The following is a 17,037-nucleotide window of genomic DNA, read 5'->3' as shown; positions in this document are numbered from 1 at the left end:
CAAAATGAGGACAGCTGTGAACATGTTGTAATCCAAGAGTTACCTACACAGTCAAAGCATGGAGGGCAATGAGGCAGATGGAGGGTAATATGTCTAAAACATCTTTTCTTAATCTCAGAGTTGACATGCCAGGATTCCGGCCAGGGACAATGGATCCCGGGTTTAAATTTTGGGTGGAAAGGGGAATCTCTTGTTTGGGTCATCTGTTTGAGGGTGAAACGTTGATGTCATTTGATCAAATAACTAAGAAATATGGATTGTTGAGTAGGGACCTCTTCTGTTTCTTTCAGATTAGAGATCTTATCCGAAAGGAGACCACACTCTTGAGTGTTATAGATCTGATACAGAAAAGAAGGTGCTTCAGGCGAAGAGTACTGTTTCAGTGAATACTCTCTATCATTTGTTGTGGGGGGGAGCTTCTTCAATGACATCAAGCATCTACATGAGGTCTGAGAGAGAGAGTTAGGAGTTGAGATCACTTTGGAAACACTTCGGGAGGACATTTGTGAGAATGCAAGAAGGATTTCAATGTGTATTAGGACCCATGCTATCCAGTTAAAGATTCTTCATAGGGCTCATCTGGCACCAGTTCGTCTTGCGAAATTTAAGCAGGGAGCATCTTCAGTGTGTCCCAAATGCAAAATAAATATGGATTCCCTCACTCATTGTCTGTGGTCCTGCCACAGGCTTCATGCGTATTGAAGCACTGTGAGAGAAGTAATAGGGTCTTGGCGACCAAAGTCAAGGTGGACCTGGTCTCTTTGCTCCTGGTTTGCCAAATTTACCTCCCTTAGATGTACATGGGATAAAGCTTTTTAACATTTTCACTTTTTGTGTGAAAAAGAACATTCTGATGTGCTGGGTGTCTGAGAACTCCCTGGATCTGTTGGGATGGCGTAAGTTAATTGTGGAACACATTCCTTTAGATCTTCTTACAAATATGGTACACCAGAAAACGGACAACTTTTACAAGACGTGACAACCCTTTTTGAATTATTTAGAAGCAGATCTGTCTGCCATTTTGATTCGGGTTATTGTCTAACCATGATGGTTTGGTTTGATAAAGCTAAGGCCATGAGAGGAAGAATTTTGAACAAATATGGGTTTAATGATTGATGCTGTCAAAGGTTGAGAGCTATGATCTTGTTGCGCTGAGCGGCATTATTTATTGATTTGTAGTAGGTGTAGTTTTGATTTGTCTTGTTGAGTATTTTGTAGTTGGTTTATTGTTATTGTTGTTTTGATGTTATGATGCTATATTGTCATATTTTTGTAACTTACTAATTTTTTAAAGAAGCATTTTTCAATAAAAATATATTTTCAAAACTTCTCGCCACATTCCCTCTCAAGAATCCCTATTTTCACCTTTGTAATTTCCCCTTGACCCTGTCCACATTTTAACCGATTGGCTGCTGAAACATTCACTCACGCTGACCCTCCCTCCTCCATTAAGCATCTCCCTATAGCATATAAAATTCTTCATAGAATCCATACAGTGCAGAAACAGGCCCTTTGGCACAACACTGATCCTCTGAAGAGTAACCCAATCAAACCCATTCCCCGAACCTATTCCTCTACATTTTTACCCCTAACTAATGCACCTACACATCCCTGAATTCTATAGGCAAATTTAGCATGGCCAATTCACCTCACCTGCATATCTTTGGATTGTGGGAGGAAACCGGAGCACCTAGAGGAAACCCACACAGACATGGGGAGAATGTGCAGACTCCACAGAGACGGTTACCTGTGAGTGGAATTGAACCCGGGTCCCTGGCACTGTGAGGCAGCAGTGCTAACCACTGAGTCACTGTGCTGTCCTAAAAGGATAGCCAGGAAAGATGTTCCCCCAACTGGGAGAGTGTGTTAACAGTACTGATGCAGTGCAGACAAGAATCCATTTGGGATCTCAACGCTGACACTTGACTGGTATGTAGGCATCACTGATTTCAGGTGAAACCTGTTAACAGTGACTGCTGATCATTTTGCTCCAAATTTACTCCCTCCTTCCTTTCCTGATCCTCCTCCTCCAATGGGAAAGATGTTGTGAAACTTGAAAGTGTTCAAAAAAGATTCACAGGATACCCCCATCCTACACAGCCCCCTGCCCTCCCCCCGTTCCCCCCCCCACACCCCCACCTCCTCTCCGGGGCAGCCAGACTGGACAACAACAACAAGACTCTGGATTAGTGGTGCTGGAAGAGCACAGCAGTTCAGGCAGCATCCAAGGAGCTTCGAAATCGACGTTTCGGGCAAAAGCCCTTCATCAGGAATAAAGGCAGAGAGCCTGAAGCGAGGAGAGATAAGCCTCAACAACAACAAGACTGCTGCTACTGCTACCTTTGTAGGGTAAGTCTCCAAATAGCGAGATTATCTGGGGAAGGGAAGTTTAGGATGCACCCCTCTGTTGAACTCCAGGGAAAGTGTTGGGAGAGAGAGAGGGCGGGAGGTCAGTCATTCGGAGACGGTGCCTGTTTAATCATTGTAAACAAAAGATGCGATCAGTGTTGGAAACACGCCGTCTTTGATGTAATGTTTCTATCAGGGTCTCGACATCTCCTCCATATAATCCAATATTCATGTAATTGATATTCAGATAATCGAGGTACCTTTGTATATCTCTTTAACTCTAATCAAGGCAGATTCTCAGGAAATACAGTCATTCATTCCACTCAGGCACTGTCAGTGGGGCATTGCAATGAAAACAGTCTCCAGGACAAACACTACAATTGCTGGTGCTCTCAACAAAAGCTACACATTAGAATCCTGGTACCTGTCATTACACACCTAATACTCAACATTACGCACCCAAAATCCTCTTATTATATAACCAATACCACGACTTCCCACACCCTGATATCCATTCAGTATACACCCGATACCTATTTATTACACACCCTGATAGTCCTATATTAGACATTCTGATATGCACTCATTAGATACCCTGATATACATTTGTTACACACCCAATACCCCCTCATGTCACACTCAAAACCCCTTTATGCACTCATTGCACACCCTATTACTCCCTAATTACGCACTTGCTACCTCTTCATTATACACCCTGATAGCTCTTCATTACATACCCAATATTCCCATGTTACACACCCTGATATGCACTCATAACATACTGATACGCATGACACATCTTAATACCCCATCACTGCACATCCAATGCTACCCTCATTACCAGCCTGACAGCCCTTCATTACACATGCTGATTTCCCAACATTACATGCCTTGATAGATATTCCCTTTGTTGCACCACAATCCTGATATCTGCTCATAGGAAGATAGATATAGCAGCATTTTGCCCCTCAAATCTATTCCCACACAGAACCAGATTATGATTGATATGCAAACTACTCCACTTTTGCCTTTGCCCCACATCCATTAAGACATTTGGAGAATAAAACTATCAAGAAAATGAAGAAGGAAGGAATTCCCATGAGTCTGCTGGACAGGATTTCACTCTTAATGTTTTTACTGTGACGAACCAACCAAAATGAACATTATGTGCCCATAAATTACCAGGTAAAGAATATTTCAAATAAAAATGTAAATTTAATTTGAAATAGTCAATACAACTATGTGTCTCAAGTGGTTTTGCATTACTTCCGAGCCAAATGTGGGACCACATGAAGTTCTGCAGACTTTTCAACTCAACTTCCACCATTTAAGGTCATGGAGTCATAGAAATCTGTAGCATAGAAAAAAGATCCTTCAGTCCATCAAGCCTGGGACAGTCAAAAAAAAACATCTAATTATTCTGATCCAATTTCCAAGTAGCTTCAGTTTCCCACGAATTCTTTCTCTTCTAAATCTTCTGCCCCTTATCATAAATCTGTTGCCCCAGTGATTGTTCCCTCCACTATGAGGAAAAGTTACCTTCTGCTTACCCCTATCAATGCTCATCATAATTGTATGCAACTCAGTCATGCTCCCTCTCAGTATCCTCTGCTTTAAGTAAAACAATCCCAGTCATAGAAGTCATACAGCATGGAAATAGAAACTTCAGCCCAACTCACCCATGCAAACCAGATTTTCTAAATAGGCCTAGTCCCATTTGCCTGCATTTGGCCCATAATCCTCTCAACCTTTCCTATCCATATATCTGTCCAAAAGTCTTTTAAATTTTATAACTACCCTTACCTCTATAACTTCCTTTGGCATGCTCATTCTGTGTGAAAAAGTTGCTCCTCAGGTCACTTTTAAATTTTCCCCTCTCACTTAATTGAATCAGACTTCGCTGTTGTGAAGTTGGGTAGAGTAATTGTAGATTGGGAGACAGGAGGTAAGAATTTGATCATTGCAAAATGGAGAAAGCATTGCAAGGTACCTTTAAAAAGTGGAGTTTTATTTCTGTGCCTTGAGATTAAGATGGATGTCTGAGCAGCAGCCTGAGTTTGCCTGTACATAGAGAGTCTGATCTGAAACATTTGTATCGAAGATCCATACAGTTAGCAGGTCAAGCAGGAGTTTTTACCAAGCCAACAGGTTTTGAATTTAGCCAATCAATATGAACCAGGCACTTAGATACCAAAAACCTATTAAGTTTAAATCTGGTGGTTTTGAAAGCATAGGACCAATTGCATGTAAGAAATATTGATATGTCATCATGGGTATAAAAGAAGAGGACTGTCAGACAAAGACCCTAGAGCTAATTACGGTCAGCCAGGACTAATAGCCCTCAGCTCTTGACAGAGAAATTGGCTCTCATAGTCATCTATTTATGTGGGAAAACACCATCTAAATAATAATGGCGCCAACGACAAAGAATCTGAGGAAAAAACATTCCTGATAGAAGAGTCAGAGGAGGCGTTCCTGACAGAAGGATCAATGGAGGAAGGCACAGAACATTCCAGAAGACACGTAACATGGCTCTAATTTCGAGAGACTGAATTCTATTTTTTGTTATATGAGTGGGACTTGTATTTTTATTGGAACAGCATACCATTAGAATCTTATTTTATTTGGGAGTAGTTAGAAGGAATTTATTCAGTTTAATAATAGTTTAGTTAATTTGTTCACTGTTAGAATTAGATAAATAAATTGTTACTTGTTGATTTTAAAGTGACTGTCAGAGTTATTTTTATTTAACCACCAGAAGCTTCTGAGAAGCAGGTGACACCACTTTTCACACTTTTTTTTACGGATTATAGGGCAAGGTGCTCCCCTTCGTGTGTTTCGGTTTTATTTATCGGGAGGGGCGGTGTCAACCTCCTCTTTATAATGCAGAATACAGTATTCTAACTCATCCATGCTGACCAGATATCCTAAACTGAGGTAATCTAATTTGCCAGTATTTGGCCCATACCTCTCTAAGCATTTCCTATTTATGTACCTGTCCAAATACCTTTTAAATGTTATAATTATAACAGTTTTGGACTCCCGTACTCTGGGGGAAAATACCTTGGCTGTTCACCTTACCTATGCCCCTCACAGTTTTATAAACCTAAATAAGGTCATCCCTCAGTCTCCTACAGTCTATGGAAAAGGTCCCAGCAAACGCTCTAGACTCAGTAACATCTTTGTAAATCCTTTTTGCACCCTTTCGAGTTTAATAACATCCTTCCTATAAAAGGGCGACCAGAATTGAACACGGTACTCCAAATGTGGCCTTACCAATGTCTTGTACAGCTGTAACATGATGCCCCAACTTCTGTGCTCAATGCTGTGACCAGTTAAGGCAAGCATGCCAAACACCTTCTTCATCCCCTGTCTACCTGTGACACCATTTTCAAGGAACTATGTACCTGTACCCCGAGGTTTAGGTGTTCCTAGGTGTCTGTTCAACAACATTCCCCAGGGCCCTACTATTAACTGTGTAAGTCCTGCCCTGTTTGTCTTATCAAAATTCAACACCTCATACTTATTTAAATTAAACTCCATTTGCCATTCCTTTGCCCACTGGCCCATTTGATTAAGACCTTGTCGTACTCTTAGATAACCTTCTTCGCTGTCCACAATATCACCAATTTTGGTGTCATCCACAAACTTACTTATCATGCATCCTATATGCTCATCCAAATTGATTATGTAAATGATGAACTACAATGGACCCAGTGCCAATCTTTATGGCACATCACTGGTCCATCCAAGCTCTCATCATAACTGAAACTCTCCAGCTCATGCAATGTCCTGCTAAATCTCCTTTGCACTCCAGTGCAATCATATCTCTCCTTTGATAAAGATTCCAGAACTGTGTTTTGGCCTAACCAACATTTTATACAGTTCCAGCACAATCTCCCTGCTTTTAAACTCTATACCTTGACAAATAAAGGTAAGTATCCCATATACCACCTTAGCCATTTTATCTAGCTGATGCACTAATTTAAGGGACCGGTGTACATGCACACCAAGGTCTCTCTGATCGTCAGTACCTCTCAGGGTCCTACCATAGATCATGTATTCCCTTGCCTTGTTTCTCCTGCCCAAGTACATCACCTCACATTTCATATACAATCGGTTCTGCTATAATGCATGTTTCTTCAACATGAATCGGCTTCAACACGATTGAAGAATTTAAACTGTTCTTTGTAGAATGCAAGCTTCCTTACCTGTATTAATTATAAAGCAATTCCAGACCCATTAGTTTAAATGCTGCAGCTATTTCCTTATAACACTAGGTTGCATGAGAACAGAACTATCGTATTCTATCAGAACCAACTATATTCATTTCTCTGGATTGGATTCCCTTTGCCCCCGGTCAGTCCATCTGACCATCCTGTCTATATCCTCCTGTAATTTGTGGCTGTCCTCCTCACTATTTACCACCTCACCAATTTTCATATCAACCACAAATTTACTGATCAACCATCATCCATTCAAGCTGACATCATTGTTTGCAGGAATGAGTGACTTCAGTAATTGCTTTATTCTTTAATGGGATGTAGGAAACACTGACTGGACTAGCATTCATTTCCCATCCCTCACTGAGTTGAGAGTTAGCCACATTGGCAGTGAGTCTGATATCACATGCAGACAGACCAGATGAGGATAACCAATTTCTTCCAAAAGGGCATTAGTGAACCAGAAGGGTTTTCCTAAAAATAAACAATGGTTTCATGACTGTCAATAAACTCTTAACTCCAGATTATTATTGAATTCAATTTCTAACATCTACCATGGTGGGATTTCAACCCTCTCCCCAGAACATTACCTGGATTAATAGTCATTGAGTCATAGAGGTGTACAGTACGGAAACAGACCCTTTGGTCCAACTTGTCCATGCTGACCAGATATCCTAATGTAGTTTAGTCCCCTTTGTCAACACTTGGCCCGTATCTCTCTAAACCCTTCCTATTCGTATACCCATCCAGATGCCTTTTAAATGCTGTAATTGTACCAGCCTCCATCACTTCCTCTGGCAGCTCATTCATCATACAAGCACCACCCTCTGTGTGAAAAAAATAGTCTAGCAATAATATCACTAGGATAGATTGAAGTAATTAGGATTGTTCTTCTTAGAGAGAACAAGGTTAAAAGAAGATCTGATAGAGGTTTCCAAAATTATGAGTGAGCTGGACAGAGTTGTTAGGAAGAAGCTATTCCTGCTCATAAGAGGATGTAAGAATGTGAAGACATAGATTTAACGTGATGTGTAAATGAAGTAAGGGTGATATAAGATAAACTTTTGCACACACCAAATAGTTAGGGTCTGGAATGTACTGTCTGGAAATGTGATGGAGTCAGCTTCAGTTGAGGCATTCTTCAAGAGGGGCATAGAAATAATGTTGAGATTTGGGGAAAAGGTAGGAGATTGGCATTAGGTAATAAAACCTCTGCAGGCACAGTGGGTTGAATGGTCTCTCATTTCCCACCCAAAGAATTGGCCCTTTAATCACTTTCCACAGTACCCACAATTCATCTTAAGCCCCCACGCACAACTAATACTATAAAGATGCACAGATACAAACCTTCTCTCACTCAGTCCACTGAGAGCCACAGAATCCTCAGACTCCCTTTTTTGTCCCTTTAAATGGCTTGATGTGGTCTGGAAAACTGAAACAGCAAGAATTTTTTTATTCATTCCTGGGATTCCAGCATTTAGTGACCATTAAAAGTAAAAGTCAGCTGCATTGCTGTTGGTCAGGAGTCACATGTAGGCCAGATCAAGTAAAACAGAGGGACCTAGTGCTTCGGCTGAATAAGTCTTTGAAGTTTGCATCACATATAGACAGGGTGATCAAAAAGACGTACAGCATTCTTGCCTTCATTTGAGTATAGGAATTGGAAAGTCGTGTTGACATTGGTGGGGTCTCCTCTGGAACAATGTGTCCAGTTCTGGCCGCCTAGTTATAGGATGGATATTATTAAGCTGGAGAGGGTGCAGAAGAGATTTATAAGGATGTTGCCTGGTATGGAAGATTTGAGTTATAAAGAAAGGCTGGATAGGCTGGGACTTTGTTTCCACTGGAGCATAGGGAGTTGAGAGGCCACCTTATAGAAGTGTATAAAATAATGAGACATAGATAAGGTTAATGGTAGTTGTCTTTTCCCAGGATGGGGGATTTCAAGAGTAGGGAACACATTTTTAAGATGACAGATTTTAAAAGGACAGGAGGGGCAAATGCTCTACACAGAGGGTGGTTTGCATGTGGAATGAACTTCCTGAGAAAGTGGTGGGTATGGGTACAATTACAGTGTTTAAAAGACATTTGGATAAATACATGAATAGGAAAGGTTTGGAAGGATGTGGGCCAGGGCCAGGCAAGTGAGACGAGTTTAGTTGTAATTATGTTCCATATGGACTGGTCGGATCAAAGGGTCTGTTGCCATGCTGTATGATTTTGTGACTCTAAAAAAAAATTTAAGGAAAACAAATTTCCTTTCCTAATGGACATTAATGCTGATGGAGTTTTACAATATAGTCACCATTAGGCTAGTTTTTAATTACAGATTTTCATTTAATTCAAATTTCACCATCTGCCTTAGTGGGATTTGAACATATAGGTAAAAACAATGACTGCAGATGCTGGAAACCAGATTCTGGATTAGTGGTGCTGGAAGAGCACAGCAGTTCAGGCAGCATCCAAGTAGCTTCGAAATCGACGTTTCGGACAAAAGCCCTTCATCAGGAATATACCCTGAGAACATTAGCCTCAGATTCTAGTCTCATTGACACTGCTGATATTCCCCTTTGTGCAGTAAAAAAATCCTCTGCCATTCTTCGCTTCCATTCTCTATGTTTCACAATTGTATGATACATGTGGTAAAATAATCTCTGCTGTAGTCCCAGAGACCTGCTTCACTACAAGGATCTGTTCACAAACTGCCAAACAGATATCAGTTCTTTTGAAGATGACCTTGCTTGTTTTCTATCACACAAATTCTCAGTGTATTAAGCAAAGATACAGTCAATCCAGAATTGCACTTGTACTCAGTGACTCAGTCAGCCTTTTATTTACTAGTGGGATACAGTAGTACCCCCGTACCCATAGGGGATACATTCCATGACCTAACGCAGAAGCCCAAAACTGTGGATAGGAACGAACTCATTCATTTCAATGGGAAACGTACCTTCCCGACAGCCTCCTGGTCCCTGGTTCCGGAAGGTTCCCTTTTATACGTTTGGGCCGTGGAAAACCGCGGGTAAGTGAAACCGTGAAAAACAATTCCGTGGGTATGGGAGTCACCCTGTATTTCTGGCTGGCCTGTCCCTAATTGCTATTCAGAAGGTGTGACTCTTTCATGAGTCACAGGAAACTAGCATGTAGGTACAACAGATAATAAAGCAAATGGAATGTTGGCTTTTAGATTAGATTCCCTATAGTATGGAAACAGGCCCTCGGCCCAACAAGTCCAGACCGACCCTCTGAAGAGCAACCCATCCAGACCCATTCCCCTCTGACTAATGTACCTAACACTATAGGCAACTTAGCATGGCCAATTGACCGAACCTGCACATCTTTGGACTGTGGGAGGAAACCGGAGCACCTGGAGAGCGTGCAAACTCCACACAGACAGTTGCCCGAGTCAGGAATCAATCCTGACACTGGCACTGTGAGGCCGCAGTGCTAACCACTGAGGCACCATGCCTATATGCTAAAAGAATAGAATAAAAAGGTAGGATGTATTTTTACAACTTGTACAAAGCATTTGTGAGACCACACCTAGAGTATTGTGCATAGTTTTGTCCCTCTTATTTGTGGAAAGTTGTAGTGGCATTGGAGGCAATTCAGAGGAGGTTCACTAGATTGACCATACAGATGAGGGGTTTGTCATATGAAGAGAGATTGAACAGTTTAAGCCTAAACTCTGTGGAATTTAGGAGAATGAGGAGAGATCAAACTGAGGTACTGAGGATGATAAAAGGTATGGATAAAATAGATGTGGAGTAGATGCTTCCTCTTGTGGGGTATTTTAGAGTGAGAGGTGATAATCTTAGAATAAGGGGTAGAAAATTTACAACAGTGTTGAGAAACCAGTTCTCCCAAAGGATTTGAATCTGTGGAATTCACTACCTCAAAGTGTGTTGGATGCTGGTACAGTGAGTAAATTTAAGGAGGAGGTAAAAACAATGATTCCTGATGAAGGGCTTTTGCCCAAAACGCCGATTTCGAAGCTACTTGGATGCTGCCTGAACTGCTGTGCTCTTCCAGCACCACTAATCCAAAATTTAAGGAGGAGTTAGACAGATTTTTAACTGGTAATGGATTGAAGGGTTATGGAGAGAAGGCAGGAAAATTGGGGTGAGGAGACTTGATGGTCCGAATAACCTAATTCTGCTCGTATATTTTATGAACTTAGGTGGTGATGAGCTACCTTCTTGAACCATCGCAATACTTATTCTGTAGGAAAGGAGCTCCAGGATTTTGACACAGTGAATTGAAGAGATGGCAATATATTTCCAAGTCAGGATGGTGAGTGGCTTGGAGGGGAACTTCAGGGAGTGGTCTTCCCATGCATCTGCTGCCCTTGTCCTTCTAGATGGTAATTGACATGGCTTTGGAAGGTGCTGTCTAAGGACTCTTGATGAATATCTGCAGTGTACCTTGTAGACGGTGCACACTACTATTATGAACATTGGTAGTGGAGGAAATTGATGTTTGTGCTTGTAGTGCCAAACAAGCAGGCTGCTTTGTTCTGAATCAAGCTTCTTGAATGTTGTTGAAGCTGCACTCATCCAGGGAAGTGGGGAGTATTCCATCATATTCCATTCCTGAAGAAGGGCTTATGCCCGAAACGTCAATTCTTCTGCTCCTTGGATGCTGCCTGACCTGCTGTGCTTTTTCAGCAATATGACATTTTTCAGCAGTATTCCATCATACTCCTGACTTGTGCCATGTTGATGGTTTCATTGGGAAGTTAAAGAATCAACCACACTGCTGTGGGCCTGCACCCAAACTGGCTCCTCTATAAAGGTAGCCCATTGTCCAGTTTCAGTTCTGCATCTTTGATTCCAGTTTACTCAGGACATTCTTAACTCTCTGAAATTAGCCTTCCTCTAATTTAGTACTTTACCCTTGACTTTTTTCCTGTTCCTTTCTGTGGTTAATCAAACTCTTATGATACTATGATCCCAATTCCTTAAACATTCTGCCCACTGACAGGTGATCCACTTAGGTCACCTCATTCCCTGGAAACAGGCCATTGCATCTGAATCATAACCGTCAAGAAAATTTCACGAATACACTTATGGAATCCTTATTTCTCTTTGCTCTATTGATATTCTAGACTTGGAGAGTTTACACTGGACATCTCAAAATGCTGGAGAGTGTCACCAGTGTCACCTTTACAAGATCCTCCAAATCCAATGGCAGAAAAGGGAGTCTGACAGCAATATCCTCTCCCATCATTGAAGGGACAGTCTATTAAAACTGAGCTCCACTGATCAGTACATGTCATTCGTGAGCCTGATCTGGATTCCCAATGAGACTGCTCGACACAGACTTCCAAGAGGATGATAGGAAACACTTTGTGGACATCCTCAAAGCCTCCCTGAAGAGGTCAACCACCCCGATGACTCATGGAGATCCTAGCCACAACCAATGAAAATGGAGAAAGTTCACTTGGAAGACTGCTGGGACATCGAAATACTCCATTGGGAAGATATGGAGCTAAAGATGAGTTTCGGAGGGAACAGCATAAACACCCAATAAACCATTGACCCAACCTTCCAAGCGCAGTAGAGTCTGCAAATGAAGCATCAGACCTATCAGCCATTTTAGAAAAGATCCCTGACTGGAAGGAAGCAAAAAAACATAGAAGCCAGGAGCAAACCGTTTGGCCCATGGAGCCATGTTCCTGCTTTGTCCCTGTACCTCTTGTTGCCTTTAAAATCTAAAAAAAATCAAAACTGCAAGAATTGTGAGCACTGTAAATCAAAGAACAAAAGTAGAAATAGCTGGAAAAGCTCAGCAAATCTGGCAGCATTGTGGAGAGAAATCAGAGTTAACATTTCAGGTCAGTGACCCTTCCTCAGAAATCCTTCTGAGGAAAGGTCATTCAACCCGAAGCATTAACTCTGATTTCTCTCCAAGATACTGCCAGACCTTCTGAGCTTTTCCAGCAATTTCTACTTTTGTCTCCAAAAAGAAATCTTTTTTGAATTGATTTTTTAATTTCAAATCTCTCACATTCCGAAGGGATTGTCTGAGGATAAGGAGAGGGAGAACATCCGAGACTATATTAGGATAGGGTAGGGTGCCCAAAAACTCTAAGAGCGCTCAATGTGTGGCCTGATCGAGAGTTTAAAACTATCATATGATCCGTAACTAACCTGCTACCTTCCATTACACAGACACTTGACATGATCGAATATCTCTTCAAGACTGTAAATACTCTGAAAGCATCTCATAGCCACTTGTTTCCACAACGCAGAATGGCATGGGTTTAATATTTTACTTACCGACCAGTTAGCTGAAAATTCTGGGTAGGGACGGGAAACAGTTTGCCCGTCAAGTGTTTCTTCCTCTGAGATTCCTACACTCCTCTTTGAAGCTTATTTTTTAAGCTCTCGTCTCCATGAATCTCAGTGTTACAGTAGACAGTCCTCAGGGACAGCCCTTTCAGCAGCAAGACTGTTTTAAATTCAGTGTCCAACTGCCCTCCCCCCCCATTCCCCTCAGCCGTGCTCTAATCTCTTACTCCCTCCTCCTCCTCTGCCCTGCAACTCATTGTTTGAAGGAGCTTGTCCAGCTGTCTCCTCTCCCAAAATATCCCCTGCCATCATGACTTGACAACACCAATAAGGGCTGGACTGGTCAGTGGCAGGGTGTGGGCGGTTGAGACCGTAGGGGGAGGGAGATAAAGGGAGCAAAGGAGGCCACCATCCATTGACTGGCCAACCTGCCAAAGGAAAGTTGCCTAGTTTGGTGCGGGGGGAGGGGAGGGAATGCTGAATAAGTGGGAGGATTAGTGACCGCAAATCACGTCCAGGAATTCAAAGACCCTTATCTGCGCTGCAGCAAAGTCAGAATTAGCTGATGCCAACAAGTTGATATGTGTCTGTGTTTAAATGACATTGCAGAAGGATCTCTGCCGTCTTAGACAAGCAATGTCTGTGAGGGTGAGGGGGTGGGAATGGAAGGTAGAGGGGATGGTAGAAGAGCCGACAGAATTAGAAAGATTTAAGCTGCCGTGCCATTTGATACGAAGCAGCTGAACAGACCAACTGATTGGATTCGGCTCGTATAGTGCTCCTGCAAGCTGGACCAAGAAAGAAAGAGAGAGAAAGCAATCTTTGCATTTACATAGCACCTCTCACTATCTCAGGATTCCTTTCAGTGATTTACTGCAAATTAGGTTCTCCTAAAGTGTACTCACTGTTGAGATTTAGGGAATATTGTGACCAATTTGGACACAATAATGTTGTAATGGACAGAGCATATGTGGGGACATTTTGGACTTTAAAGGATAGCTATTTGCTAGGACACTGGGGACAACTGCCCTGCTTTTATTTGGAATAGTTCCACCTGCAAGAACATGTGAAAGCTGGCACTGCACTCTCTGTACTGTGCTGGGAATGTTACAAGAAGAAATTGAGGATTGCAAATGCTGGCGATCAGAGTCAAGAGTGTGGTGCTGGAAAAGCGCAACAGGTCAGGCAGCATCCAAGGAGCAGGAGAATTAAATTCCTGATGAAGGGCTTGTGACCGAAATGTCAATTCTACTGCTTCTCAGATGCTGCCTGACCTGTTGCGCTTTTCCAGCATCACACTCTTGATTGAGAATGTTCTAAGCAGGCATACAGCATTGGAGCAGAAATAGACCATTCCACCTCTCGAGCCTGTTTATTATTCACTAAGATCGTGGCTGATCTGTTTGTGTTTCAAATTCCACCTACACGTCTACCTCTTTGATTCCCCTGCCTTGCACAAAGCTACCCAATTTGGTCTGAAAAATATTAATTGACCCCTGGTTCCAAAATCATACAACCTTTCAAGAGAATGAAATTCTCCTCATCTCTGTCCTAAAAAGGTGACCCCTAACTTTAAAGTAGAGCCCCCTAGTTCTGGACTGGCCCACAAGAGGAAACATCTTTTCTATGTTCACCTGGTCAAGACCAATGCACTTAGTCAGGTCACCCCAACTCTTCTGAACTCATGTGGAAATAAACCTAGCCTGTGCAACCTTTCCTTATTAGGAAATCAGCACATTCTTGGTATCAGTCTGCTACATTGCCTCTGACCCTCCAATGTATTTACATCCCTGGTCGCCACACCTTGGATTCACATGCCATGGGCATTTAGCATAGTGTTGATTGTGGAATCTTGCTGTGCATAAATTGGACTGCCATGTTTCCTGCAAAAGTGGCTGCATATCTTTGGCCAGAAAGGGTTCTTGGATCCGCAGAGGTTATGTTAAGGTGCTATACAAATGCAAGACTTCTCCTCCTTACGCCACATCTGACACACCTTACCCAAATCTCACTGCTGTTCTGCTCTGTGGATGGTTATATCGCCAACCCGTGTCTCATTAATTACTCGTGTTTAGATGATGCCTTCTGGAATGTTCCCTCTGCATGTGGTGCAATCCGAGTGACAGTATTGAGTGATTGGAGAATGACATTGAGTTCAGTTCTCTCTATATATAAAGACATTTATCAGCAAAGTGCTGATCCCTTGCATGACGTCAGTTCTCTGGAAATATCGATTGGCATTCTGTGACATTGCTCATTCACTAAAGATGTCTTTAATGTTACAGCCTCAATATCCAATTGGGCAACAGCAGTTTCTTTGAATGGGAACTGGGCCTCTCCAGGGACCAAACTGTGTGCTACATATGGGTTCACACTGCACTAAAAGATGCACCACACTCCATGTTAGTTAAAAAACCCAAGTGAACAGAGAGGACTTGTAAGAACATAAGAAATAGCAGCAGAGGTAGGTCACTCAGTCCCTCAAGCCTCTTTCCCCTTCAACAAGGCAGTTTTGACCCAGGCCTGTACTCTTCTGTATTAGTGGTGCTGGAAGAGCACAGCTGTTCAGGCAGCATCCAAGTAGCTTCGAAATCGACGTTTCGGGCAAAAGCCCTTCATCAGGAATAAAGGCAGTGAGCCTGAAGCGTGAAGAGAATAAGCTAGAAGAGGGTGCAGGTGGGGAGAAAGTAGCATAGAGTACAATGGGTGAGTGGGGGAGGAGATGAAGGTGATAGGTCAGTGAGGAGAGGGTGGAGTGGATAGGTGGAAAAGGAGATAGGCAGGTAGGACAGGTCCGGACAAGTCATGGAGACAGTGCTGAGCTGGAAGTTTAGAACTAGGGTGAGGTGGGGGAAGGGGAAATGAGGAAACTGTTGAAGTCCACATTGACGCCCTGGGGTTGAAGTGTTCCGAGGCAGAAGATGAGGCGTTCTTCCTCCAGGCGTCTGGTGGTGAGGGAGCGGCGGTGAAGGAGGCCCAGGACCTTCATGTCCTCGGCAGAGTGGGAGGGGGAGTTGAAATGTTGGGCCACGGGGTGGTGTGGTTGATTGGTGCGGGTGTCCAGAGATGTTCCCTAAAGCGCTCTGCTAAGAGGCGCCCAGTCTCCCCAAAGTAGAGGAGAGCGCATCGGGAGCAACGGATACAATAAATGATATTAGTGGATGTGCAGGTAAAACTTTGATGGATGTGGAAGGCTCCTTTAGGGCATTGGATAGAGGTGAGGGAGGAGGTGTGGGCACAGGTTTTACAGTTCCTGCGGTGGCCGGGGAAAGTGCCAGGATTGGAGGGTGGGTTGTAGGGGAGGGCGTGGACCTGACCAGGTAGTCACAGAGGGAACGGTCTTTGCGGAAGGTGGAAAGGGGTGGGGAGGGAAATATATCCCTGGTGGTGGGGTCTGTTTGGAGGCGGCCGAAATGTCGGCGGATGATTTGGTTTATGCGAAGGTTGGTAGGGTGGAAGGTGAGCACCAGGGGCGTTCTGTCCTTGTTATGGTTGGAGGCGTGGGGTCTGAGGGCGGAGGTGCGGGATGTAGACGAGATGCATTGGAGGGCATCTTTAACCACGTGGGAAGGGAAATTGCGGTCTCTAAAGAAGGAGGCCATCTGGTGTGTTCTGTGGTGGAACTGGCCCTTCTGGGAGCAGATCCGGCGGAGGCGGAGGAATTGGGAATACGGGATGTGCCAACTCCACATAGCCCTCACCTTTCTAATGTTTCAAAAATCAATCTACCTCTTCTTCAGATACTTTAATTGATCTATTCTCCACAGTTCTCCAGGGTAGAGAATTTCAGACATTCACTACCCTCTGAGAGATAACATGAGGCCATGAGTTTCATGCAGCTTGACATGTAAGGACCTGTCTTGTCCTCACGTATATTTTTATCCTTTCATGGGGTGTGGGTGTCACTGGCAAGATCAAAATCTGTTGCTATTCTCTAGCTTGGTCATTTCAGAAGTCAGGGCTTTTGCCCGAAACGTCGATTTCGCTGCTCGTTGGATGCTGCCTGAACTGCTGTGCTCTTCCAGCACCACTAATCCAGTATTTGGTTTTCAGCATCTGCAGTCATTGTTTTTACCTTGTTGATTTTAACCCTACTGCGAATCCTCTTGCAAGGATGCCTGCCTTGAACAAGTTTTCCTCCTCTCTCTACAAGAATCTCAGGGAGTCCCTCG

The 17,037-nt window shown here is 43.1% G+C and overlaps 1 protein-coding gene across 4 annotated transcripts in view; it reads right to left on the bottom strand.

Annotated features, from left to right (window-relative positions):
- Positions 1-17,037, bottom strand: part of LOC140482474 (obscurin-like) — a 322,475-nt gene that overhangs the window by 304,987 nt on the left and 451 nt on the right. For 2 of the 4 annotated variants that reach the window (XM_072580003.1, XM_072580004.1), the window contains exons 1-2: positions 12,854-13,201; positions 7,920-8,004 (exon numbers count right to left, since the gene is read on the bottom strand). The exons of 1 other annotated variant lie outside the window; for it this stretch is intronic. The gene's annotated coding sequence lies outside the window, so the exon portion shown is untranslated. Of the gene's footprint in view, positions 1-7,919; positions 8,005-12,853; positions 13,203-17,037 lie in introns of those variants that run through there. One more of the 4 variants, XM_072580005.1, reaches the window with a different exon arrangement.

Source organism: Chiloscyllium punctatum, chromosome 10, assembly GCF_047496795.1.
Source record: "Chiloscyllium punctatum isolate Juve2018m chromosome 10, sChiPun1.3, whole genome shotgun sequence".
NCBI lineage: Eukaryota > Metazoa > Chordata > Chondrichthyes > Orectolobiformes > Hemiscylliidae > Chiloscyllium > Chiloscyllium punctatum.
This window is presented reverse-complemented; position numbering and strand designations above follow the sequence as displayed.